General features: G+C 41.4%; 1 protein-coding gene across 9 annotated transcripts in view; it reads left to right on the top strand.

The window, feature by feature from the left end:
* The window catches only part of LOC134212148 (dual specificity tyrosine-phosphorylation-regulated kinase 2), a 446,248-nt gene that overhangs the window by 66,980 nt on the left and 353,174 nt on the right, over positions 1-26,094 (top strand). Inside the window, exon 1 of one of the 9 annotated variants that reach the window (XM_062689748.1) lies at positions 11,161-11,762. The exons of 7 other annotated variants lie outside the window; for them this stretch is intronic. The gene's annotated coding sequence lies outside the window, so the exon portion shown is untranslated. Of the gene's footprint in view, positions 1-11,160; positions 11,763-26,094 lie in introns of those variants that run through there. One more of the 9 variants, XM_062689750.1, reaches the window with a different exon arrangement.

Raw genomic sequence — 26,094 nt, 5'->3', positions numbered from 1 at the left:
ACTTTAGCATTTCCTTAGGCATTTATCTACAAATTCCTCCAGAAATTCCTCGGAGAATTTCTCTGGGAGTTCTTACGGGAATTTCTCCGGGTGGTTATTTTAAGAATTCTTCCAGGAGTTCCTCCTGGAATTCTTACGGAAGTTCCTTTAGGAGTTCATCCTAGAATTCTTACGAGAGTTCCTCCGGGATTTCATCCGGAAATTCTTCCTATAGTTCTTCAATAAATTCCTCCAGAAGTTCCACCGGCAGTTTCTCCGAGAATTCCTCTGATAATTTCTCCGGGAATTCCTATAGAAAATCCCCCGGGAGTTCCTCCGGAAATTACTCTGGGAGTTCTTTCGGGAGTTCCTTTTCAGATAAACACTCGGAGAAACTGCCGGGAAAACTCCCGGAGGGATTCTCGTAGAAACTGCTGGTGGATCTACCGGAGGAATTCCCGAAGGAACTGCCGGAGGAGCTCCCGTAAGATCTCCTGTAAGAACTCCCGGAGGAATTTAAGGAGGACTTCCTAGAAGAATTCCTATAGGACCTCTCGGATGAGCTCCCAGAGAAACTTTCGGAAGAACTTTGGTAGGAATTTCCAGCTTAATTTCTGAAGAAAGCCAAAATGATTTCCAGAAAAAGCCTGAATAATTTCCTGGAATAGCTTTTGGTGGAACTCCCGGAGGAATTTCCGGAGAAACTCCCGGATGAATTGCTGGTGGAATTTCCGGAGGAACTCTCGAAGGAATTTTCTGGAAGAATTTCTAAAGAAACTCCCTGGAGAATTTTCAAAGGAACCCTGGGAAACTACCAGAAGCATTCTCCGAAACAAGTGAATTCATCTTATATACAAATCTCGTCTAGCTGAAACCTTTGTTGGGGTTTGTAGCTGGACCAGCATCAGAGGACCTCCGGGAGAATTTCCTAAGGAGCTCGCAGAGAAATTCTCGGAGGAGCTTCTGGTGGAAAATCTATATAAATTCCAGAAGAAGCCTAGATAAATTCCAATTCTGCCGAAATTCCGGAAGAATTTTCAGAGGAACTGCCGATAGAACTTCCGGAATAATTCTCGAAGGAAATCCTAGAGAAATTCTTGGTGGAAATGCCGGTGGAACTTCTGTAAGAATTCCAGGAGGAATTTTCGGAGAAACTCCTGGAGCTCCCAGTGGAAATCTTGAAGTTTCCACCGGAATTCTTTCAGGATTTCATTGCGAACTAATCTAGGAATTCCTCCGTGATGTATACTCACCTTTATAGTATATACTGTGGTATTCAATATATCAACGAAACTGAGGAATATAGATTTGGGTCGATCTGAACGAGCGAATCAGTTTTAGATCAGACTGCCTAGAGTAAAGAAGTGTCTTCATCTCTAATATACCGAACCTCCTAAACTTCCAAACAGATACTTAATAGTGGCGACGAGACAAAGGCATTTTACCATTGTTCGCGTGTGAAGTTCAGTTTCGTCATTGTACTAAGTACAAGTGGTCATCACATTGTCTTTAATTGAATTAGCAGCCATACTACGAGTGCAGTATCCATAGGCCGAGAAACAATAGAAGCGGCTGCTGAAACACGTGCTACGTGGCTATCGTTCGTTTCGCGCCAACGGATTGATTGGATCAAGGCTAATACTGCAGAGTGCAGATAAAAAAAAAAAGTTGAGCAGTGTAAGCTTAAAAGTTAACTTTTCAATATAAATTATTAAAAAAAAAAGCGTTAATACTAACTAGTACTAATGCGATATTAACAGACATACATTTATACAACCTTACATAACACCATTTTGGAAAAAGTGTGATATATAGGTATATTCAATAGAGAGCGAGTGTAAAGAGCAAAGTGATCAAGCTAAACCAAAAAGTTGATTTAGCTGTTGAAAGAAAATTGCTAGTTTCTATTATTAACGGTTTCTTCTCTAATTTATCTAGGTACTGAAATCAAATTCAGGAGTATTGTTGGTGGTCCGTAAATCATCACGTTTAACTTCCAATCCAATCCAAGTGCTCACACCATTGAACCATCTCTGCCAGAAGGTAGATTGTCCTGCTGTTTGCGGCGAAGGTCGACAGCTTCTTCAACTCCGGTAAGCTCATTCCACTTTTCCCTTTATTGGCCCTACCGTTGTAGAGAAATCAGATTGAAATCAATATGGCACAATCCAATGTTACTTTAACAATAGAGCCATTTCGTAAAGGTAATTCCTTCGCTGATTGGATTGAACGCCTAGGATATTTTTGTGGTAAACAATGTGGCAGAAGATATGAAAAAGCACATCTTATTACAATGAGTGGCCCAACCGTATTCTCCGAACTAAAACTTTTGTTTCCCAATGGTGAATTAAACAATGCGTCTTTTGAAGAATTAGTGAATAGATTGAAGTCGAGATTTGATAAAACAGAAACAGATTTAATTCAACGATATAAATTTAATAACCGTTTTCAGCAGCCTGATGAATCGATTGAAGATTTTATTCTATCTATCAAATTGCAGGCTGAATTTTGCAATTTGCCGACTTCAAAAATTCAGCCATTAGAGACAGAATAGTAGCGGGGTAAGGGACAAACTACTCCAACAACGTTTATTCAATGAAGAAAATTTAACTTTAGCGTCAGCTGAAAAATTTGTTCAACGTGGGAAATGGCTGGGACTAATGCACGAAGGCTACAAGATGGTGTAAATTTCGCTCAAATTGCTCCGATAAGATCTCCTAACGGCTCCGCTCTAGAAAAGCTGGCGGCAGTTTATCGCTATAATAATTCTGGACAATCTGGTTCAAATAGAGGACCCGTGAAAAGTAGGTTGGTTTTAATAGATCTTTTCGTGGAGCACAAACAGGAAGAGGTTTTTGGGCAGAAATGAACAAAGGCATATCAGGAGTTACAATAGTGTGAAGCCTATGGAGTGGAAGAGGAACATTAGTCGGCCTCATGCAGATCTAGTGTGTGATTTCTGCGGTGTGAGAGGTCACATTAAACGAAAATGTTTTAGGCTGAAGAATATGAAGCGTGATGTAGTTAATTTTACGGGGACAGTTGACGAAGACGATTACCAGCAATCTAATCAGGATCTTTGCGAACGGATGCAGTGTAAGGAGGACGGATGACGACGATAATGACAATTCAGGTGAATTACAGTGTATGATGATGTCTTGTGTTAACAAACTTACTGACGCCTGTTTTGTACAGGTTGAAATTGACGGGAAATTATTTAAAATGGAGATTGATAGTGGGTCATCCGTTACTGTAATGAGTGAAGATCAATATTATGCAAATTTCAGAATACCTTTGAAGACTAGTGATAAAAAATTAATTGTTGTGAATGGTTCAAATCTAAGTGTTGAAGGAGAAGTAGAGGTCATTGTCAAACTAAGGGATAAATTGGCCAAATTACAGTTATTGGTGTTGAAAGGCAACTATGCTTTTGTGCCATTGTTGGGAAGAACTTGGTTAAATATTTTCTTTCCAAATTGGAAACAATATTTTAATGGTTCAAGTAATATCAATTGCATGATTGATCCTCAAGGCGGTGACTTAGTGGCACAAGTTAAGAGGAAATTTACAAAAGTTTTTGCGAAAGATTTTTCGACACCTATTAAAAATTTTGAGGCGGATTTGGTCATGAAGGAGGGTTCTCCTATTTTCAAAAAAGCATACGATGTCCCATATAGATTGAGGAAAAAGTTTTAGAATATTTGACTAAATTGGAAGAGCAGAAAGTTATCACCCTATTAAAACTAGTGAATGGGCTTCACCAGTGGTAATAGTTATAAAAAAATGCAGATATTCGTCTTGTAATTGATTGTAAGGCATCGATAAATAAAATGATTGTCCCAAATACGTATCCTCTACCAGTACCCCAAGACATTTTTGCTAAATTGGCGGGATGCCGAGTATTTTGTGCATTGGATTTAGAGGGGCGTACACACAGTTGGCATTGACTGATAGATCGAAGAAATTTATGGTGATTAATACCATTAAGGGTCTATATATATATAATCGTTTACCACAAGGCGCATCCGCGAGTGCATCCATTTTCAACAGGTAATGGATCAAGTGTTAGATGGAATTGAGCTTGTTTCGTGTTATTTAGACGATGTTCTCATCGCAGGTGTGGACCTGGAAGATTGTAAAAAAAAATTACATATGGTTCTGCAAAGGCTAGAAAAATTCAACATTAAGGTGAATCTGGAGAAATGTAGTTTTTTCGTTTCGGAATTACCTTATTTGGGACACATACTGAGCGAGAGAGGGCTAATGCCGAGTCCGGATAAAATATTGACTGTGAAGAGTGCAAAAGTGCCTACTAACGTAACTGAACTAAAATCATTCCTTGGTTTAATAAATTTCTATAATAAGTTCATTCCTCATTTATCCACAAAATTACATCCTTTATATAATCTTTTAAAAAATAACGTTAAATTTAATTGGGATGAAACATGTGATAAAGCTTTTAAAGTTAGTAAGAAATCATTGTTGGACGACAAACTTTTAGCGTATTATGATCCAGAGAAAAACAAAGCTGTTGTTACAGATGCTTCTGGATATGGACTGGGGAGTGATAGCTCATACTATAGCCGGTGTAGAGAAACCAATTTCGTTTACTTCGTTTTCGTTGAATGACGCACAAAAAAAAATACCCTATCCTTCATTTGGAAGCATTGGCACTCGTTTGCACTATCAAGAAATTTCATAAATACTTATACGGTAAAAAGTTTGATGTTTTTACGGATCATAAGCCACTAGTTGGTATTTTTGGAAAAATGGGCAAGCACTCTATTTATGTCACAAGGCTTCAACGTTACATATTGGAATTATCAATATATGATTTTGAAATTCAATATCGACCTTCGGATAAAATGGGTAACGCGGATTTCTGTTCGCGTTTTCCTTTAGAACAAAGTATTCCTGAAAGTTTAGATGTAGAACAGATTGGTAGTATCAATTTTTCGAAGGATTTTCCGATAGATTTGAATGTGGTGGCCAAGGCAACGGAAGCGGATGAGTTTTTACAAAATATTATTTCATACACATTACAAGGTTGGCCAGAGAAAGTTGATAAGAAATTAGCAGATGTATATGCAAATCAACATGATTTAGAATTTATTGATGGCTGTTTATTATATAGGAACCGAGTTGTCATTCCATATACATTGCAAAAGCTGTGCTTAAACTTTTGCACGCAAATCATTCGGGCATCGTAAAAATGAAAAGACTGGCTCGTTTTTCCGTATTTTGGTTTGGAATTAACTTGGATGTAGAAAACTTTGTAGCTAAATGTGACATATGCAATAGCATGAGAATAGTGCCGAAGCAGAAAATTGAATCTAAATGGATACCCACCACAAGGCCTTTCAGTAGGATTCATATTGACTTCTTTTATTTTCAAAGACATACATTTTTACTAATTGTTGATAGTTATTCAAAATGGATTGATGTGGAATGGATGCGTAACGGTACAGATTATGAGAAAGTATTGAGGAAGCTAATTGGTTTTTTTGCACGATTTGGATTGCCCGACGTGTTGGTATCTGACGGAGGCCCACCATTCAATTCCTATTCATTTGTAGACTTTTGGAAAGACAAGGCATTAAAGTGTTTAAAAGCCCTCCTTATAATCCGTCAAGCAACGGACAGGCGGAAAGGTCCGTAAAAACAGTTAAGGAAGTTTTGAAGAAATTCTTATTAGAACTGGAAATTTCAGAATTAAATTTAGAGGACCAAATTAATCTTTTTCTTATCAATTGTAGGAACTACAACTTGACAGATGATGGAAAATTTCCATCAGCAAAAGATATTCTCGTACAAACCAAAGACCTTAATTGATCTATTACACCCTTAAAGCAATTATAAAAATCAGCTCTCTTTATTACCCGACAATGACGAATCAAATTTAAGGGACGATACTTTGGCAAATTCCAAAGTTGATCCTTTTGACAAGCTGATGGCCGGAGATGAGTTATGGTATAAAAACCATAACCCGCACCATCAAGTTAGATGGCTAAAGGCAGTTTTTATAAGAAAATTTTCTCTGAACACCTTCCAGGTACAGCTTGGAAGCGCGGTCACTATGGCTCACAGGAGCCAACTGAGGATTGCGAAAGACTCTGAGACGAACGACAGACCCAACGTAACAATTTCTACACGACGACAATTGCAAACGATAACGAGGCAAAGGCCGGGAATCGAAAATGGATCGAATGAGTCGGGGGAACGCGATGGCCAGGAGTTTGAAGAAATGGTGGTGGACTCGGGAGCTTCGCCGTTGCCAGTCAGACGGAACAGAAAGCAAGTTGCAAGCGACCGGAGCGATTTGGATTTAAGACGTTCCAAACGTCTACGCAAATCGACTAGACAAGAAGAGCTTTGGTACTCAAGGCCATTGGACAAGGACAAGTAATGTTTAAATAAGTGAACTATTATGGTGATTAATGTCACCTTCGAATTATAAGATGTTTGATGTTTTCTATTATTTTGGGTTTCATGCTTTCGAGCATAATATGAAGTATAGAACCTAAGTAAAAAATGAAATGAATGAAGTTTAACTTGAATGAAGTTCTCTGCTTTCCAAAGGGAAGATCTGATGTATACCCACCTTTATAGTATATACTGTGGTATTCAATATATCAACGAAACTGAGGAATATAGATTTGGGTCGATCTGAACGAGCGAATCAGTTTTAGATCAGACTGCCTAGAGTAAAGAAGTGTCTTCATCTCTAATATACCGAACCTCCTAAACTTCCAAACAGATACTTAATACTCCGAAAATTCCATTGTCATTTTCGGTATAATTTCTGTATAAATTTCCGGTGGAATTCCTGGAGGAATTCTTTGAAATTTCCACAAGAAATTATGCGAAACAATTCACGGAAAATTGATGGAATTTACACAAGAAATTCGAAGATTTTTCGTAAAATTCTCAGGAATGTTTACTGGCAATTCTGCGGAATTTTCACGGAATAGTCTTATTCTTAAAAATTATGGTAAACAGCAAGAAATTATTTGAATTATTGCAGGGAGTTCTGCAGAACTTATAAAGAAGTTCGTGAAGATTTTCTTGGAGTAAATAATGGTGGAATTTTCGGATCAATTCACGGCAAAATTTATGGTGGAATTCCTAAAGACACTGCCAAAGAAGTTGCTGGAGGCATTCCTAAAGAATCCCTGATAGAATTTTGGATAGAATGCCAGGAGCAATTGTCGAAGGAATTCCTGGAGAAAGCTTGCATATTGATTTTTCTGCCTATTTTATAATAACTATTATTTCAGAGAGGATTTTTTTAGAAATTCAGATGTATGGTTCTAGTTTTCTTAAACTTATTGAAGAATGCAGGATTTTTTATATTTTATATATTGTTATAGCCAATTTTATATTCTTTCTAAATACTAAGTTCCTTAATATTTTTCTAACTTTATTTAAAAATATCTGATGAGCAATAAATCACGCATTTTTAAATCTATTATTGTTTCGATTTGGTTTGGTGTTAATATTCATGTGTTTTTTATAAAACTACTATAAAACTAAGATTTAGAAGACCAAAAAAGTTGCCCCCCCCCTTCTCGAAATCCTGGCTACGCCCATGGCTGAAATGCTATCGACCCCTGAGGCCTTGTTGGGTTTCATGTTTCGGATGGGTTAGCGACAAAAGGTGGAGAGGACGATAGGTCGACAGACAAAAAGTCGGTAGACAAAAGGTCGAAGGGACAAATGGTCGAAAAGGACAAAAGGTCTAAAGGGACAGAAGGTCGAAAGGACAAAATGTCGAACGGGATAAAAGGTTGAAAGGACAAAACGTCGAGCGTGACAAAAGGTCGAAAAAGACAAAATGTTGAAAAGAACAAAAAGTCAATCCTATCTGGAGATAGCGAGTTCGATTCTCGGTCCGGTCTAGGATGTTTTCGGGTTGGAAACATTCTCGACTCCCTGGACATAGTGTATCCATTGTACTTGCCACACAAGATACATACTCATGCAATGGCGGGCATTGAAAAGCTTTCAATTAATAACTGAGGAAATGCTAATAGAATACTAAGTTGAAAAGCAGACCATGTTCCAGTTGGAATGTAGAGCCATTGAAGAAAGAAAGAATATGTTAATTCTGTTTGTTTAGTTTCATAAAAAAAATATAATACTGAATAAATATTGCACTATTCCAACATTTATCCAAGTCTTTTTCTCCTAGTCACAAATCGGCACAAAATTGCTTCTTTATATATGCTTCAAACTCCGGTCACTTGATTTTGATTTTCTTCCTTTATCTGACAGGTTAGCGAACGTGTAGTATTCCTCAAGCTTGTTGACCATGATGAAACTTGAATTGCAACATCACTCAATTTGCGATACATCGGAAGCAACAAAACAATTCTGATTTGATACTTAACAAGTGAATACATCGAATGCAGGATAAAACAAACCAATACCTTCATGAACTTTTAAGTAGTAACAATTTGATAACTTATTTTCGATACAGTCCTTAATAACTCCTTATTTGAAAATAGCTCATTCTTCAACTTAGATTAATAAGATGAGTGTATCACCACAGAGAACAGACATGGAGGCCTATACAAAGTTTTGTTGAAAACATGTGTAATGCTCCTCAGCGCTGACAACGCAAACTGCCCGACATACAAACTCAATATCACCAAGCGATGGCGTTGGCTTACACTACGTAAATAAGAGGTGATGCTATCATCTAGTGGCGAATCGTAATGAACACTAGTAACAAATAGAAAAATTCGCAGATGTATACCAAAACTTTTAGCACACTAGTGCCGCACAACGGGAGCATAACGACATACTTTAAAATGACCAGTACAATGTTTTACACAACGGCACGATCTAAGATGAACGTCTGTTCTCTGTGATATTACTTCTGATGGAAGTTAAATGCATTGCATAAATTACTTTGAAATACACCCAACTTGTTATCAACTTGTTCTTGATCGACCTTTTTTTACTTCGACCTTTTGTCCCTTTCGACTTTTGTCCCTTTCGACATTTTTGTCCTTCGACCTTATGTCCCTTTCAACGTTTTGTCTTTTCGACTTTTTGTCATTTCAATCTTTTGTCCTTTCGACCTTTTTTCTATCGACCTTTTGTTATAGATTCGTTTCGGATGGCTGCTTCAATCTCCTGCACTGATTGAGCTTCATAGTTGACGCGAATAATGCGTCGCAGCCATGGCGGCGCATGCCAAGATGTTGATGCTTGGTCGGGCGTCGAAACTTGAAGAAATTGTTCGGAGTGCTCGAATCAACGTTTAAGCTGATCAGTTGGGTCGGTACTGACCTGTCACGTCTTTCCATTTAAGCGTTGTGAGATATTGTATAGGAGACGAGTAGAGTCTAGATGCAAACGTCTTTTATGTCAAATGGAAATATGCCAAGTGACTTTATGCCAAACGACCTACCATCGCCTTTTGGAACAGCATTAGACCAATTTTTAAGACCACACTGCACAACTTTTTAAATATTTGTTTTTGATATTTAGAATAGTAAGAGGCTTCAAACGAGGCGAACCGGTCCAGGGCCGAAAACCTCATTAATAAAGATATTATTAATAATAAGAGGCTTCAAGAAATACGAATTCTTTGTAGATCTTAGTAGACCATGAATATGTCAAAGCATCGACTAAGACAAAAAGGTTAGGCTAATTCAAGTGAATTGAATGAAGTTGTTTTGACGATTTATTCGCATTCTAGTCAACTGCTTTACACAATACACTTGCCTAACATAAGGCAGAGTAATGTTGAGTCTAGTACGAATACGTTGATTATTATTCATTATTTTGTTCTGTATCAGTGTGACCTATGATTATGAATTATTTTCTCTTCATGACAATCTCACAAAATAATTTTTTCGTAAATACTTTTTAATCGGGTTTATCAAACAAATCTTGCTAGCACTAATACACATGACACAACGATGTTCATCAACCATGTGTCTGTTGATCGAGCTCGAAACATCACTCTCAAAACATTAAAGCTTCGCTCTTATTTTCCCAAGCTGTGGGATGATGTTCCGCGCACGTCACTTCTCAGCTCATTCTCTCGCTCTGCAAAAACTGCAATATCAAATCCTAACATATGTACACGCTTAAAATCAATAACACAGAGATTTGTTTGCATCACATAAAACGGACCTAATGTGGAACATCCCCTAGATGAGCGACAGTTACACAGGCACAAAAATGCCTCGTACGGTCGTGATAACGGTCCTTTTCAACATGTAAACGTTTGTACAGATTCCTTGTTTCATGAGGAACCAAATATTGTTGAAAATATTGAAATCCAAGCTTCAATAAAACCACACGAACTATTTTTGTGGCTGTGTAACTATCGCTCATCTAGGGGATGTTCCGCATTAGGTCCGTTTTGTGTGATGCAAACACATCTCTGTGTTATTGATTTTAAGCGTGTAGGCACGTTTTTCGTCCAAGAGCATAAGCATGTGAGAGAAATGCTTTCACGACTCACGTTTTCAATCGCTCGTTCCAACACACTTCTCGCCCCTTGTTCCCTGACCGTGGAGCATGCATGCTCCAAAAGCAATGACTACGCGGTGGAGCGTTCGTCCGAGAGTTTTCCACCCAACTCACCCGTTCTCGTTTGTCTGCTGTTTGACTGGTTGGTGTTAGGGCGGTGCTCAAATTAATCAAATGAAGAGTGCAATCCACTGGCAATGTTGATTTAATTTTGATTGGCAAATCTCGTCTGGAGGCATGTGTTTGGCGAGAAGATAGGGATTACAATTGGAACGCTTGTGATGCTGTGCACATCGTTTCACAAACTTGACTTATCGGTGGGTTTCATGTTTAGTTTGATGAACTACGTCATTTATCGCCTTAGGTCAATGTTCCATACGTTCAGGTAAAACAAACGACACGGTTCAGACCAATTATAGTATTTTTATATTCACACAATCCATGCCGTTGAAGCAAACTATTCACTGCTTCTATGCTCTGTGCGTGGTATCATTTTTTGAATGTCGAATTGTTTTACAGATGCACCGCCCTAATCACGCTACCTCGCCTGCACCCATCCGATAAGTCTGGTGACCACAGTTGGTAGTTCGGAGTTTTGCTCGCCGCCGTCTCTAATGCCGTTGATGGATGGCCTTACTCTCTATTTTCCACGGTAGCCCAAATCAGTCCCGGACGCATCGCTGCACGGTACGGTTGAGATTTGCGAAATTCGCTCCCTACGTCGTGATGTCCTGTTGTTAGCACCCACCCCTAATGTTTGTATGCAGATTTTCCACGAGATTTTCCAGCAGAGAAAAGTGAACCGTCTGTGCAATTCGCAGATCCAAAGGGTTATAGAAAATAAGCGGAGTGTGCTCGTTCTGATTCTGACCCTTCCTGGTCATCCGAAGGCAGAAGGGAATCTCTGTTTCATTGCTTTGGGGGAAAATTCACTGCCATCAAGACGAGTGCGAAAATATTGAAGTGCGAATTTATTACTGTGAGCGGTTTGAATATTTGCTTACAAAATCACTCTGGTTGTGATGGGACCTTGTGCATTACGAGTTGGTTGTGTTTGATTGGTAGCTCTCTGTGCGACTGGTTTTAAAATAAACGAATTGCAGGAAAGTGAGAAAGACGTGCAGCTGAAAGTAATTCTGATATTTGTGCAAATAGAAGTAATTTGTAGAGAGGAGCACTGTTTCGTGACAAGTTTACTCGGATAAATTTGTTCACGAGAAGAAAAAATAGTTCGGAAATGATAGTTACTGCAGAAAGCTGACAACAAACGGTGAATTAATCTTTTATTAAAGGTAGGCATTCTATATGGTAATCCATTACTTTATCCTAAATCTTGCATCAAATACACAATACAAAGTTCCTTGCGGAGTGCTTCATCTTGGGCAAAAAAACTCTTTCGCCAGCCTTTCATTCGCACACACAAACAACGATAATAATTGCGAACAGCATCCCAGCGCAAACGAATGGAAACGAAAACACTTCTTTGCCGTTTTAGCCTTGGCGAACGGAAACAGAAAGGATGCAGCATCCACGAGAACAAAAGGCCCCAACGCCAATTCGGTGAGGAAGGCGGTGAGCGTTGAAACCGAGAAGCGGAGTGGTGTGGCGCAAAAGCACTTTCCATTTGTGTTTGTGAATGTGGTGGGCTCTCATCTCACGTTTCACGTCCTGCTGGCAAAGATTGATTGGGATGGTGTCGGGTCTGCTGGGGAGCAGACAGAGTGCGGAAGCATTTTCCGGCGCTGGCACCAGTTTGCAAACAAGGGTGACTACTGCCGCCGCCGTCGGCTGCTGGTGGCTAATGGCTGACGACGTCCTTTCTCTCCATGACGACCATAATTTTTGCACATACGCATACAGTTTTAGATGCGATGCAAAGGAGTCCTAGGCAAGGATTTGCTGCTTTTTAATTTGAATGCAAATCTCATTGAAGGACGTGGGGTTTGATTTAAGTGGACAGGGATGAAGCTGAGTTTCGGAGAATATTTACCTACTAATTATACGGTCGGAGCAGATTGTATAAATAATACATCCAACTAGGAGATGGTAGAAATACAGAAATTTTATAATAGTTTGGCATATTCAATTTCGGAAGATTCTAATACAATCATTGTATTGTAATCTCACAATTTTGTATTATTTTAATACAGTATCTGTAAAACAAGCTTATATTTTTGCATTAAAACCTTGCAGAAATATACATGTCAGTTTTTTACGCAATAATTGCGAGATTTGTTTTTTCAGGTGTAGAATTTGATAAAACAAATTATCCAATAGTTTGTTCAGACCAAATTGAAACCAACATGTTTCTTTTAAGGTCTGAGGGAAGCTCTCTCGCGGTAGAGCGCTATTTTCATATTAAAATGTCTATAACTCGGAATTGGGAACGAATTTCACTTATCCCAACTGACAATTTCTTTGGAATTTATCAAGGAATGTTCCTAGAAAATTTTGTGGACATACTATTTCCCAAATTTGAATTAAGCTATTAATACTAAACTATTGTACATCTTAAATTTTCGCTTCTCAGTGCCTCTCTTCCATGATTTGAGGCATAAAGGAACCGAATTTTGTAAAACTCAACTGACAAAAATTTTGAAATTTTTTAAAGATCATGCCGAGTAGCACACTTTTCACATAACAGTTACTGTGACTCATATGCGACCAAATTCAGTCGCATTGGAGTTGCTGCAACCAAATCGTTCTAAACTGTGCTGATAGGGATTTTGATGTAATAAAAAGTATATGTGACCGCATTAAATTTTGAAGGAAGCTCATTTTACTTCAACCAAGTTTTCCATATTCCATACAAAAATTACCATTTCGGGAGAGTAGTCAACACCATATTTTCTTGTGGCGCACGGCAGGAAAGGAGCGATAGAAAGTCCATCAACTTTGTATGAAGCGTGACACTAGAAAAAAGTGTATTCCCATTTGTAATCACGGAGATACCAAATAAATAAATAGAAATCAAATTTAGGAATGGGACGAGATAAATAATTGATGGCAAATAAGAAAAAAAAGTTCCTCAAGGAATTCCTCCGGAAGTACCTCCAGGAATTAGTTCAAAAGTTCCTTCAGGAATTTCTCCGAAAGTTCCTCAAGGAATTACTCCGGAAGTTCCTCCAGGAATTCCCGAAAGAACTTCCTGAGGAATTCTCGGAAGAACTTCCGGAGGAATTCTCGGAGGAACTTCCGGAGGAATTCCCGGAAGAACTGATGGAGGAATTTCCGGAAGAACTTCCGAAAGAATTACCGGAAGAACTTCCAGAGAAATTCTCGGAGGAACTTTCGGAGGAATTCCCGGAGGAACTTTCGGAGGAATTCTCGGAGGAACTTCCGGAGGGACTTCCGAAAGAACTTCCGATGGAACTTCTGGAGGAACTACTGATGGAACTTCCGGAGGAATTTTCGGAGGAACTTCCGGAGGAATTTCCGGAGGAACTTCCGGAGGAATTCCCGGAGGAACTTCCGGAGGAATTCCCGGAGGAACTTCCGGAGGAATTCCCGGAGGAACTTCCGGAGGAATTCCCGGAGGAACTTCCGGAGGAATTCCCGGAGGAACTTCAGGAGGAATTAACGGAGGACCTTCCGGAGGAATTCCCGGAGGAACTTCCGGAGGAATTCGGAGGAACTTCCGGAGGAATTCGGAGGAACTTCCGGAGGAATTCCGGAGGAACTTCGGAGGAATTCCTGGAGGAACTTCGGAGGAATTCCTGGAGGAACTTCCGGAGGAATTCTGGAGGAACTTCCGGAGGAATTCCCGGAGGAACTCCGGAGGAATTCCTGAGGAACTTCCGGAGGAATTCCTGGAGAACTTCCGGAGGAATTCGGAGGAACTTCGGAGGAATTCGGAGGAACTTCCGGAGGAATTTGGAGGAACTTCCGGAGGAATTCCTGGAGGAACTTCCGGAGGAATTCGGAGGAACTTCCGGAGGAATTCGGAGAACTTCCGGAGGAATTCGGAGGAACTTCGGAGGAATTCCCGGAGGAACTTCGGAGGAACTTCCGGAGGAATTCCGGAGGAACTTCGGAGGAATTCGGAGGAACTTCCGGAGGAATTCCCGGAGGAACTTCCGGAGGAATTCCCGGAGGAACTTCGGAGGAATTCCCGGAGGAACTTCCGGAGGAATTCGGAGGAACTTCCGGAGGAATTCCGGAGGAACTTCCGGAGGAATTCCCGGAGGAACTTCCGGAGGAATTCGGAGGAACTTCCGGAGGAATTCGGAGGAACTTCGGAGGAATTCGGAGGAACTTCGGAGGAATTCCTGGAGGAACTTCGGAGGAATTCCGGAGGAACTTCCGGAGGAATTCCCGGATGAACTTCCGGAGGAATTCGGAGGAACTTCCGGAGGAATTCGGAGGAACTTCCGGAGGAATTCCGGAGGAACTTCCGGAGGAATTCGGAGGAACTTCCGGAGGAATCCCCGGAGGAACTTTCGAAGGAATTCCCGGAGGAACTTCCGGAGGAATTCCCGGAGGAACTTCTGGAGGAATTCCCAGAGGAACTTCCGGAGGAATTCGGAGGAACTTCGGAGGAATTCCCGGAGGAACTTCCGGAGGAATTCCGGAGGAACTTCCGGAGGAATTCCCGGAGGAACTTCGGAGGAATTCCCGGAGGAACTTCCGGAGGAATTCCCGGAGGAACTTCGGAGGAATTCCCGGAGGAACTTCGGAGGAATTCCCGGAGGAACTTCCGGAGGAATTCCGGAGGAACTTCCGGAGGAATTCGGAGGAACTTCGGAGGAATTCGGAGGAACTTCCGGAGGAATTCGGAGGAACTTCCGGAGGAATTCCGGAGGAACTTCCGGAGGAATTCCCGGAGGAACTTCCGGAGGCATTCCGGAGGAACTTCGGAGGAATTCCCGGAGGAACTTCCGGAGGAATTCGGAGGAACTTCCGGAGGAATTCCCGGAGGAACTTCGGAGGAATTCGGAGGAACTTCCGGAGGAATTCCCGGAGGAACTTCCGGAGGAATTCGGAGGAACTTCGGAGGAATTCGGAGGAACTTCCGGCGGCATACCGGGAGGAACTTCCGGAGGAATTCCCGGAGGAACTTCGGAGGAATTCCCGGAGGAACTTCCGGAGGAATTCGGAGGAACTTCCGGAGGAATTCGGAGGAACTTCCGGAGGAATTCCCGGAGGAACTTCGGAGGAATTCCCGGAGGAACTTCGGAGGAATTCCCGGAGGAACTTCCGGAGGAATTCCCGGAGGAACTTCCGGAGGAATTCCCGGAGGAACTTCGGAGGAATTCCCGGAGGAACTTCCGGAGGAATTCGGAGGAACTTCGGAGGAATTCGGAGGAACTTCGGAGGAATTCGGAGGAACTCCCGGAGGAATTCGGAGGAACTTCGGAGGAACTTCCGGAGGAATTCCCGGAGGAACTTCCGGAGGAATTCCCGGAGGAACTTCCGGAGGAATTCCCGGAGGAACTTCCGGAGGAATTCCCGGAGGAACTTCCAGGGAAACTTCCGGAGGAATATTCGGAGGAACTTCCGGAGGAATTCCCGGAGGAACTTCTGGAGGAATTCTCGGAGCAACTTCTGGAGGAACTTCTGGAGGAATTCCCGGAGGAACTTGTGGAGGAATTCGGAGGAACTTCCGGAGGAATTTCGGAGGAACTTCGGAGGAATTCCCGGAGGAACTTCCGGAGGAATTCGGAGGAACTTCCGCAGGAATTCCCGGGGGAACTTCCGCAGGAATTCCCGGGGGAACTTCCGCAGAAATTCCCGGGGGAACTTCCAGAGGAATTCCCGGGGGAACTTCCGGAGGAATTCCCGGGGGAACTTCCAGAGGAATTCCCGGGGGAACTTCCGGAGGAATTCCCGGGGGAACTTCCGGAGGAAATCCCGGGAGAACTTCCGGAGGAATTCCTGAGGAACTTCCGAGGAATTCCTGAGGAACTTCCGGAGAATTCCTGCAGAAACTTCCGGAGGAATTACTGGAGTACTTCCGGAGGAATTCCCGTGGGAACTTCCGGAGGAATTCGTAGGAACTTCCGGAGGAATTCCGTAGGAACTTCCGGAGGAATTCTGTTGGAACTTCCGGAGGAATTCCCGTAGGAACTTCCGGAGGACTTTCTGTAGGAACTTCCGGAGGAATTCCCGGTGGAACTTCCGGAGGAATTCCCGGTGGAATTTCCGGAGGAATTCCCGGAGGAACTTCATGAGGAATTCCCGGAGGAACTTCTGGAGGAATTTCCGGAGGAACTTCCGGAGGAATTTCCGGAGGAACTTCCGGAGGAACTTCCGGAGGAACTTCCGGAGGAATTCCCGAAGGAACTTCCGGAGGAATTCCCGGAGGAACTTCCGGAGGAATTCCCGGAGGAACTTCCGGAGGAATTCCCGGAGGAACTTCCGGAGGAATTCCCGGAGGAACTTCCGGAGGAATTGTATTATTTGTCTTATTTACACCATCACCACTGTTATTACCCAAATCCTTTACTTAAAATTACGTGAAACATCAAGTCTATGCAATCTACAAGTTTAAGACGTTGTTCAAATTTATTTATCTATTTAAATAGATGAAATAAATCATTATTCTTTAACCAAAACGACGGTAGCGTCACTTAAGCTATAAAATCCAGTTTCAAGAAATCGTCTGAATGTATTTTATTTTAGTAGCCTACCAAAACTCCGTGGTGCACAGCAATGTCGTTTTTGTACGTCAAAGGCTTTCGCTTATGGACCGGATGAGACAAACGTACTTGCGTGATAAATCTATCCACTGGATGCAGTGACTAGACATAACGAGTATTTATTTAGACTTGCACTCGACCATGTAGGAAATGCGTACCAGTGGTTGCAATTTAAGAGCGCAAAAAATGGACTAATGGTATGGAAATATGAGCCATGTTATTAAAGCGTGAAAGCAAATGTGTTGAAGTGTATCGTAGCAAAACAACGATGATGTTGTTTGAGGATCAAAAAGATGATAATATTACGGTTGAAGAAATTAATTTCTTACAAGCAATTATCTTTTATATATACTTCACCAAAGTGCATAATAATATTTCAGATTCATTAATCTATGAATTGATTAAATTTTGGCATTATAATGTTGTTAACCTAAAAATCACATCACATTGAATGGAAAGTACGCTTTGAAATAAAAGCAAATGAAAAATCAAAAAGGATGTATTCATCCATCCATTGGTTTCGGAACGTTTCCAACATCATCTTTTCAAAAGTGGCGGTATTCAACATTTCAATATCAGGGGATTATCAGCAGAGCCGTAACTTTAAGTCCCGCTCTCGGCGAAATCTTTTTTGGCCTTTCCTTGCTTACAAAATAAAATATGCATTTTATATTTTCAACTTTAGCAGTAGATATTCAACAGTGTAAAGGAACATGGTACCTGAAAGTCAACGAGAAGTGCAGAAAATCTCCCCAAGCATTTTCGAAAATGTGTAATGATTTTTAACTATTCTCAAAACAATGATTTTCAACTATACACTGCACTAAGGGGTTTGAGACATAAGGTTTGACACTGCGAAGAAGGGGAAGACGTTTTTTGGACAAAATATTAGCGTGTTGCATTAAGGCAATAAGGATTGCCAAATATTATTTGTTGTCGCCGTTTGTTTCTTGAGCAAGAACGTCATTTTGTTCCTCCCATTTTGTAATGCTACAAATTAAAGGCCAAATTAAATTTAATAAATGCGATCAAAAGTCACTAAACATTATTGTCCTGAATAGCAGATGCATGTTTGGTTCGTAAGAATATCGAAAAAGCCATTATATTCCAATGTTATGATGCAATTCAAAACATAAATACATGTCTCAATCCATGAAATTATTCAACTGTCAGTTTTAAATGGGGCGTCTCTCAACGATATCGAATAATCGCCGTTCCACGACACATAAACGCTTTCTATTTGCGTTTGGGTATTTACATCAATGTGCACGGCTCATGAATCACTGCGTTGAACAAATTAGACGCATTTTGGGAACACACCATCAGTCAATCGATCTATCTATCAGACAGCCCATACCATCACCATTACTATCATCATCAGTAATGCGCAACATTTCCTAAACCCATTGATTCAACCGTGTCCAGAGCCCACACCCTGCTGCAACTGATCTCCTCCGTCTGACTCAGTTGCACTGCTGGAAGCCACTAACCAGTAAATCATTGTATAACTGTACATTTTCCTATGCTGTGCGATGATATAAAATGTGTTTAAATACACGAACGCATCCATTTCACCTCGCCCGCGAACCACTCTGCTCGTGGTTTCCCGCAGTGCCCACTGCGTATCGTTGGACTATGCTATCGATAACAGAAATGATCAATTTTTCGACGCTGATATTTCGTAATGTGCATTAAAACTGATTATGTTTCGTTGCATGATAGAAAATTGATTTTCACGACTCTGTTAGTTTGAATTTTGACCACCGGAAACTGATCAGCACGTCACTGTGCCACGGTCTTGGTCACTGACTGTCGCATAGCAATCACGTTGTACACCTCTTAGACCAGCAGTACCAATGCATGTGAATTCCACGCATCGCCTCCAAACTGCCATGCATCTGCGATGTCATTCCGGTTCCATCGGTCCGGCCGTGGGGCCCTTCCATCTCCGCGGCATATGTGCGCACGATGCACCCTCGCACGAACATCTCCAACATCATACCGTCTGCCTACATTCAAATGTTTAAAATAAATAGGGAAGAGAAAAGCATCTCCCAAAAGCGGTCGTTTTGTTCACCGGGGTGGAACATGGACGATGCGATGATGCCGATTGTGTGTGTTTTCTGTTGGCGTAAAAAATCATTGTGAACTGGGGAGAGATGGCCGCGGAGTTTGATGGAACGACGAATATATGACGAAAAATGACTACCGAGGGGGGCTGTTGTCATTTCTATAAGTTGGTTACGTTATTTCAAGTAACTGTAACAATGATCATTTCAAGTTCGCTGGTAACAATTTCATATGACATTATTGTAGATAGAGAGATTTATGAAATCGTTTATTTTAAGCATGGAATCGCTTATCATTAAACTCTACAAAATCTTTTGTTATGTATATTGCGATCATTGTTAACCTTCCAGGACTCGCATTGTTGTAAACATACAACACATTGAGTAAAAATGAGATATCTTTTTAGTCAGTTGACCAATTTGCACCAAATCACCATGTATTCCTAAAAAAAAATGTTCTTCATCAATTGAGAAAATGATAAAAGTGATTCGATAGAAGGTCCAGGTAAATATAATTAAATAAAAGGCTCAGGTGCACGGGGAAAAGTGACCAATAATGAATTATTTATTTATTTTATTAAGTTGGCAAGGCCCAACAGGAAATAAGATATTCCAAGTTTCTTAATATGTTGTATATTAAAAACTTTCTGTAAATAACAAAGTTCATTAGATAAGCATCAGCTACAAATTGTTTCCACTTACGTTTAGTATTCTTATTCCCTTCGTTTTTCCTAGTTTTGTTTTATTATTAGTGTAATTCTAGACCTGCAATTGCATCGCATTAGGATTTGATTATAGGACTGTGAATTCTTATTGGAATTACTGTTATTTAAGGTTGGTGACTAGTGATCACGCACTACAGCTATGAATCTTAGCTAGCTTCCAGCAGTGATTATCCAGCTGACCTCACCTACCAATTACATGCTTTAATTGAGTTAACAGATTAACAGATTCAAATCTGGCTTACCGTGGATAGAAAGCTGAACTTTATATATTCAGGCACCTAACGGGCTACCGTATGCTACAGTAGATCGGTTGAAGGTTATCTATCCCAACATTAGGAAATTAGTTTTTGTTATAAATTCACTTTGTATTCCATCTTACCCTATTGAATTTCAAGAAACCTATATCTAAGCTAGTCGCACAATATTTCATATAGTATCTAAAAGTATCCGTTTTATAATAATTCGTAATTCACAATCATAACAATAATTCGCATGTACATATCACCAGCTAACAGTTTTGAGTCGCCTTCGATTTGTGTTTGTGTTAAAGAGCTGATTGTCAAATCGTTCTTCCGAGAGCTGGTTGCAGCTGCATGACATATATTGATTGACATATATACCTACACCGTATTATTCGGCGCGCCGACCAAGGGTCGTTACATACCCCCGTTACATATCAAATTTCTGGTTTACTGATTCATCATGTCAAATATCAAGAACAGCAAGTTTAGAGGCTGGTCTCTCGTAGATGCCTGTCATAGTCTGCACCGTAGATGATCTCACCTGCAAATCCTTACTTTTCTTAACAGAAATTATTCGACAAAATTGGCCAACAGTTTCTGGGTAAACCGGGATCCACTACAACCACTACGTCGTTCACACTAATGAGCTTAACTTTACAAAACCACTTGGAGCGTTTAGTCAATTCTGGTAAGTAGTCACGAACCGATCTTCTCCAGGAAATGTTTGCTTCTGCTTGTGATGCTCGCCATGCTCTCCTTAAGATGCTGCTGCTGTTGTCCAAGTTGGTCGCTGGTTTCAAACCACTCGATGATCCAAGAATGAAATGGTTTGGAGTGAGCACTGGGGCATCAATGTCTTCGGCCGGCACGAACGTCAGAGGACGAGAGTTCACTGTATTTTCAATTTCAATCAGCGTGTTGCGTAGTGATTCATCCGTTGGATTACGCTGAGGTCTCATCTTCTGTAAGTTAGCCTTAACGAATCGCACTAGTCGTTCCCAGCTCCCACCCACGTGTAGGGACGCAGGAGGTAGGAACTCCCAATCAGTGTTAGGACTGACTATCTCAATTACAACACGATCTTGGTCCATTTTCTTCAACGCCGCTTTGAGTTCTATGCTAGATGCTGTGAAATTTGTACCCCGATCACTGAAAATGCGTATTGGTACACCGCGCCTCGCCATAAAGTTTCTTAATACCATGATGCATGAGTCGGTATTCAGTGAATGTGCTACTTTAATATGTATTGCCCTTGTTGTCAAACACGCGATCAATACCCCCCACCTTTTCTCAAGCCTTCGTTCAACTGTAACATACATTGGGTGATAAAATAATCAATTCTAATGAAAGAAAATGGTTTTGTGAATGCCGCTAGCCTATCAGCTGGTAGGTCGCGCATCAGCGGTGGATTTGGTTACGCTAGCTGATTCTTGCACTGTTAACAGCTTCCCCTTACACTTTTGTAAACCAGTCTTATTTTTGGAATTTTATAGACTTATTCGTAATTCGATCACTACTGTTTCGTGGTTGGAATGATGGTATCTCACATGATAGTCCTATACAATAAGCTTTGTAACGTGATGATTTTTGGGGAATATTATTGGATTTCCTGCATCCACTGTGGCATACTCACAATTAGCAATTCTTCCTCGTATTCTTAGTACTCCTTGTTCGTCAAGGAATACAGTAAAATTAAATATTGAACTGGATTTTAGTAGTTGCCGCTCTTATGAATTCAAATATGTTGATCTCCTCGGAATAAGCCTCCATTTGTACTTGACGGTAAAGGTATTCGGAAGCTTGTTTGAGTTCAGTCATCGTTAAGGAATCATCTTTTCTGTTTTGCTGGCAGATGGTTTTCCTTAGATTTCTTGTATATCTGAACAGCCTAAATGTTACACGAAGAAGTCTTCTCCATGAATCGTAATAATTTAAGTTTAAAACCACGGAAACCGGAACGTCCGCGTGATGGAACAGGTGGGACAGGTTCTGTTGGCCAATGATCCGAACTTTTCCGCAAGAATTGTGGTCCTTTGAACCATCGACTTTCACTATCTAGATTAGGTTGTCGATGCCACTTCGTAGCATCATCAGCAACATTGTCCCTTGTATTAACCCATCTCCAACTTTGAATCGTAGTAGTTTCAAGAAGCTCGCTCACGCGAAATGCGACGAATTGTGAATATCGTCTATGATCCAAGCGTATCCAGCACAGGACATCTCGCGAATCCGTCCAGTATACGCGTTCGTTGATTTTGAGCGACAGCGAGTTCGCTACTGTTTCCGCCAATCTGGCTCCAATGACCGCTGCCTGAAGTTCCAATTTGGGTATTGATATAAACCTCAATGGAGCCACTCTCGCCTTTGCTGAGATGATCGAGCATTCAACTATGCCATTGGCCTCAAAACGCAAAAAAGTAACAGCAGCGTAAGCATACTCGCTGGCATCAACGAAGGTATGCAATTGAATATTTGTACCTTTCTCCAATGCTATCGTAATGCGATAACAGCGTGGAATGCTTATTTTCTGCATTTGTGGAAGAATCTGCAACCAATATTTCCACTTGTCATTCAGCATATCCGGAATTTCGTCGTCCCAGTCAATTGCAGCACAAATAGCACAAATATCGCCATAAGTGTACGTAACATTTCACGTTTTGTTGGTTTTCGTTTTCCGGCCAGTAGTACACGATCATGTTTTGGAGAGAGCTTGTAGGTGAAGATGTCGGTCGTAGTGCACCACCACATGCCCAAATTTTTTTCGGTTACCATCTCGGAATTGAAATTGAGGCTTATCTCTCCGGTTTTATCAGCATTCAACGCATCGAGGACGGAGGATGAGTTAGACAGCCAATTCCGCATCTCGTACCCAGCTTGAGCGTGTACATGTCTCACGTCCAACGCAAGCTGTATTGCTTCATCTTCTGATTCCACACTGGCTAGAATATCGTCTACATAATGCTTGCGAATTATCGCATCAGCCGCCGCAGGATACTGACCTTCGTGCTCTTTTGCGTTCATATTCTTGGCATACTGTGCGCAGCTTGGTGAACAAGTTGCACCGAATGTCATGACCTGCATTACAAATATACTAGGTTCGGAATCGGTCGGCCGTTCTCTCCACAAGAAGCGTTGGCAATTCTGGTCCTTAGTAGCGAATATTGTTTGGCGAAACATCTCGCGGATGTCTCCGCAAATTGCCACATTCATCTCCCGAAACCCAATAAGAACAGAGTTCAAAGAGGTGAGCTGATCAGGACCCTTGAGAAGCATTGTGTTGAGAGACACTCCATTGGTTTTTGCTGCTGCATCCCAAACAATTCGTATTTTTCCGGGTTTATTCGGATTGCAAACAGGAAAAATAGGTAGGTACCATATCTGCGAATTGGGCTTCTCTATTTCAGCCAGACTTAATTTTTGAATATAACCTTTCTTTAAGTAATCCTCTATCTTTGATCGCAAAACTTCGGATAGGACAATGTCTTTTTTCATTCTAGCTTCTAGACACCGGAAACGCTGGAGAGCAAGTGGTTTACTGTTGGGAAGTCTGAATTCGTCGAATTTCCATAGCAGGCCGGTTACATATCGACCACTTTCGGTTCGTGTCATCGTTTGCAGAATAGATTGGGCTCGTTGATTCTCCGTTGACAGAATAAGACGACTCGGTTTAGCAATGCCCAAGCTGTCAAGTGCAAAATACTCCTGAATTGCACGCTGTAGATTGTCATCCAGGTTTTCACAACAGGATTCAGCGCACCAGTTGTGGTGTCCACAAATTTCTCCACCATCTGATCCACCATGAATGATCCAGCCGAGGCGCGTCTTTGTAGCTACTGGCTCAAACATACCTCCTTCACGATCTTTTTGCGGGTAACCCAGATTGACATTATTACCCCCGATGAGAAGTCGGGGCTGAACATCAGCATACGACTCAGCAGGCACACCTTCAAGGAGACGATATCGTCGGACAAGATCATTCAACTGAAGGGATTGACGGAAAAGACCAAGATTCGGAACTGTATGGACATCTCTCAAGCGGTACTTTTTTGAAGACTCTTCAGTACCAGATATTTCAAGATCAACCCTTTTTGAGTTATTTTCGTATCTGTGCTTGTCTCCTGTCCATCTTAAGCAAATAGGCTCGAGTTTACCATCAAGTTTCAGATCTGCAGCTAGCGCCTCATCCATCAGTGTGAAGGCTGACCCATCATCCAGAAAGGGGTAGGTCTTCAAGACTCTATTACGTCCATAGAGTACAACAGGTAAGACACGGAACAGCATCTTAGTGGTAGAATTATGATGGGCATTGCAATCACGTTCATTTCGATTGTTTCCAGTCAGAACTCCTGATTCCTGTCCTGCAGATGGTCGGCACACAGTAACGTCAGTGGCTTTTGGTGGCAAAGCAGGAGCTTGACGTAAAACAGCTCGTTCAATTGGACGAGACGTGGAGGCTTCATATGGTTCTTCTTGAACTTTCGGTGTTTCACGTTGTAGCCAATTGCTCACCTTTTCAGTCGACGTTTCTTCTTCGATGCTATGTACGGTAGATGACGATGTTTCGCCGGCAATTTCTTTTAATAACTCGAATCTTTTCTGAAGGTACTCCCGTTTATTTGCTCCTTCCTTTTCCTGTAGCTTCCGTTCTTCATCCAACTGTTGTAACTCCAGCTGTATCCGTTTTTGTCTGGTAGAGGATCTAGAACTAGCAACCTTTGAATTCCGGCTCCTGTTATCCGACGAACCTTGAGACTTGGTGTTCGGTGGATTGCTCGGATGCGGCATCGATGGTGCTATATTAACTTCCTCGGAGACAGCAGCATGTGTTACTGCTTGCGGAACTGATGGCGGTTGATTCGAAGACGGGAGCGAGGGATCGCGTAGGGACTGCAGAGCTGGTGCCATCTGAGATTCGTCAATGGATGTGACAGCTACGACATCTTGTTGTACAGAAGATAGTTGATTTACTATCTAGGGTAAAGGTTGATTGCGAAACGTTGGCAGAGCCTGTGCAAGATTAGACAGCATCGGGAATGCTCCTAAGCACGCTAGATGACTCGAGGGACCTGGTGGAACATATGGAACCGAAGCGTCGATCGGATGTCTATGAATCATGGCATACGGATAAGCAACTGTGCTTGTCGGTATGTACATCGGCGTTGATGAAGTCGTGACTGGAGAGATTTGCGACCACGACATATTTACATACTTAAGAGGAACTGTACTTACAGGAGCCACGGTAGTGGGGGCACTGAATGTTTTTTTTTCAGAGCGCCTGTGAGTGGCTGACACGACGGACATACGAATCTTGGGTTCTCGTTGTCTGGAGGTATTCCAATGCAAGCGGGATGGTACCAATTCCTACAGAACTTGCATTGCCATTGAAGGCCGGCATCCGCACTACAGACTTTGCATCGATTAGTTAGCGTGGAACTGGCAATACCATGAGTTCCTGGATGATCCTCGTGATCGTGGGAATTGTTGGACACCCTGACAGCAAATCTCCGCTGGCGTTCGTATAAACAAAGTTTTTAAAATGTTGGCAAGGCCCAACAGGAAATAAGATATTCCAAGTTTTTCAACATATTATATTAAAAACTTTCTGTAAATAACAAAGTTCATTAGATAAGCATCAGCTACAAATTGTTTCCACTTACGTTTAGTATTCTTATTCCCTTCGTTTTTCCTAGTTTTGTTTTATTATTAGTGTAATTCTAGACCTGCAATTGCATCGCATTAGGATTTGATTATAGGACTGTGAATTCTTATTGGAATTACCGTTATTTAAGGTTTGTGACTAGTGATCACGCACTACAGCTATGAATCTTAGCTAGCTTCCAGCAGTGATTATCCAGCTGACCTCACCTACCAATTACATGCTTTAATTGAGTTAACAGATTAACAGATTCAAATCTGGCTTACCGTGGATAGAAAGCTGAACTTTATATAT

The sequence above is a fragment of the Armigeres subalbatus genome, chromosome 2, assembly GCF_024139115.2.
Source record: "Armigeres subalbatus isolate Guangzhou_Male chromosome 2, GZ_Asu_2, whole genome shotgun sequence".
NCBI classification, from domain to species: Eukaryota; Metazoa; Arthropoda; class Insecta; order Diptera; family Culicidae; genus Armigeres; species Armigeres subalbatus.
Note: the sequence above shows the minus strand (reverse complement) of the source record. Positions and strands in the feature narration are given on the sequence as shown.